Raw genomic sequence first — 3,195 nt, 5'->3', positions numbered from 1 at the left:
TGATACAGACCTCGTGACACACGAGATGAGAGAGACACAGACTCGTGGTACAGACCTCGTGACACACGAGAGGAGAGAGACACAGACTCGTGGTGCAGACCTCGTGATACACGAGAGGAGAGAGACACAGACTCGTGGTACAGACCTCGTGAGAGACGAGAGGAGAGAGACACAGACTCGTGATACAGACCTCGAGAGAGACGAGATGAGAGAGACACAGACTCGTGATACAGACCTCGTGATACACGAGATGAGAGAGACACAGACTCGTGATACAGACCTCGAGAGAGACGAGATGAGAGAGACACAGACTCGTGATACAGACCTCGTGACACACGAGATGAGAGAGACACAGACTCGTGATACAGACCTCGTGATACACGAGATGAGAGAGACACAGACTCGTGATACAGACCTCGTGGTACACGAGATGAGAGAGACACAGACTCGTGATACAGACCTCGAGAGAGACGAGATGAGAGAGACACAGACTCGTGATACAGACCTCGTGACACACGAGATGAGAGAGACACAGACTCGTGATACAGACCTCGTGAGAGACGAGAGGAGAGAGACACAGACTCGTGATACAGACCTCGTGACACACGAGATGAGAGAGACACAGACTCGTGATACAGACCTCGAGAGAGACGAGATGAGAGAGACACAGACTCGTGATACAGACCTCGTGATACACGAGATGAGAGAGACACAGACTCGTGATACAGACCTCGAGAGAGACGAGATGAGAGAGACACAGACTCGTGATACAGACCTCGTGACACACGAGATGAGAGAGACACAGACTCGTGATACAGACCTCGTGATACACGAGATGAGAGAGACACAGACTCGTGATACAGACCTCGTGATACACGAGATGAGAGAGACACAGACTCGTGATACAGACCTCGAGAGAGACGAGATGAGAGAGACACAGACTCGTGATACAGACCTCGTGACACACGAGATGAGAGAGACACAGACTCGTGATACAAACCTCGTGACACACGAGAGGAGAGAGACACAGACTCGTGATACAGACCTCGTGAGAGACGAGAGGAGAGAGACACAGACTCGTGATACAGACCTCGTGACACACGAGATGAGAGAGACACAGACTCGTGATACAGACCTCGAGAGAGACGAGATGAGAGAGACACAGACTCGTGATACAGACCTCGTGAGAGACGAGAGGAGAGAGACACAGACTCGTGATACAGACCTCGTGATACACGAGATGAGAGAGACACAGACTCGTGATACAAACCTCGTGACACACGAGATGAGAGAGACACAGACTCGTGATACAGACCTCGAGAGAGACGAGATGAGAGAGACACAGACTCGTGATACAGACCTCGTGACACACGAGATGAGAGAGACACAGACTCGTGATACAAACCTCGTGACACACGAGAGGAGAGAGACACAGACTCGTGATACAGACCTCGTGAGAGACGAGAGGAGAGAGACACAGACTCGTGATACAGACCTCGTGACACACGAGATGAGAGAGACACAGACTCGTGATACAGACCTCGAGAGAGACGAGATGAGAGAGACACAGACTCGTGATACAGACCTCGTGAGAGACGAGAGGAGAGAGACACAGACTCGTGATACAGACCTCGTGATACACGAGATGAGAGAGACACAGACTCGTGATACAAACCTCGTGACACACGAGAGGAGAGAGACACAGACTCGTGATACAGACCTCGTGAGAGACGAGAGGAGAGAGACACAGACTCGTGATACAGACCTCGTGACACACGAGATGAGAGAGACACAGACTCGTGATACAGACCTCGAGAGAGACGAGATGAGAGAGACACAGACTCGTGATACAGACCTCGTGAGAGACGAGAGGAGAGAGACACAGACTCGTGATACAGACCTCGTGATACACGAGATGAGAGAGACACAGACTCGTGATACAGACCTCGTGATACACGAGATGAGAGAGACACAGACTCGTGGTACAGACATCGTGAGAGACGAGATGAGAGAGACACACACCTGGTGATACAGGGTGGAGACTAATTGTCAAGTTGATGCTCACGACCGATCGGCGTTGATTGGGAAGTCGCGAGCCGCTATCTGCGCCGTCCTCCCTCATCACGGCGAGTCCGGGCTTCCCTTGGGCTGCTTGGGTCTCTCGACTTTTCCTTCGTTCGCCTCGTGCCTCCACTGACCCCCCCACCACCCCCCCCCCCACCCACTGTCTAGACCAAGGCAACAAGTTTCGTGAGCAATCTGAGTCTAGCGGCGGTGATGCACTTGTTGTGAACACGTGCCGACGGCTGCTTTGACGGATATGACCCCCCACCCTCCCTCTCTACCCCCTCCTCACCTTCCTTACCCCCCCTCCTCACCTCCCTACCCCCCCACCTTACCCCACACCCCCCTCCTTACCCCACCCACCTCCCTACCCACCCTCCCCCCCCTCACCTCCCTACCCTCCCTCACCTCCCTACCCCGTCCTCACCTCCCTACCCCCCCTCACCTCCCTACCTGATCCAGCCGAACAAAAGCTGTTTAGGCATGCGGTGGCTGAGCATGCGGGCTACATGACCCAGCCAACGCAGCCTTGCCTGCCGTAGGAGCTCACCGATGGGACTTTGCCCAGATCTTTCAAGGATTTGCGAGCTCCTCACACAATCCAGCCTGGTTAAACCGAGGATGGATCGTAGACAGGCCAGCCTGAATGTTTCTAACCGGCGAAGATGCTCCATTAGGGCGGTCCAGGTTTCGCAAGCGTAGAGAAGGGAGGGAATGACCGTGGCCGAGAAGAACTCTACACACACACTCACTAGCACGCGTTGTTACCGTGCTGTTACCGTGCTGTTACCGTGCTGGTACCGTGCTGTTACCGTGCTGTTACCGTGCTGGTACCGTGCTGTTACCGTGCTGGTACCGTGCTGTTACCGTGCTGTTACCGTGCTGTTACCGTGCTGGTACCGTGCTGTAGATGGGGGGTGGGGGTCGAGGAATGTGAAGTCTTCAACCTCTACTCAGTCTGACACCTTGAGATCAATACTAATAATTATTATATTATTTTTATTGACCCAGCAAAGCCTCAGTGAGTCTGAAAAACTCTGTCAGGAGGTGAGCGGGGTTGGGGTTGGGGGGGGAGGGGTGATCCGGCGAGGGGGGTGAGGGGGGGTGGGTTAGCGGCCAGTAACAAGCAGC

Source organism: Lethenteron reissneri, chromosome 58, assembly GCF_015708825.2.
Source record: "Lethenteron reissneri isolate LAM-NWPU_2019-01 chromosome 58, ASM1570882v1, whole genome shotgun sequence".
NCBI classification, from domain to species: Eukaryota; Metazoa; Chordata; class Hyperoartia; order Petromyzontiformes; family Petromyzontidae; genus Lethenteron; species Lethenteron reissneri.
This window is presented reverse-complemented; position numbering follows the sequence as displayed.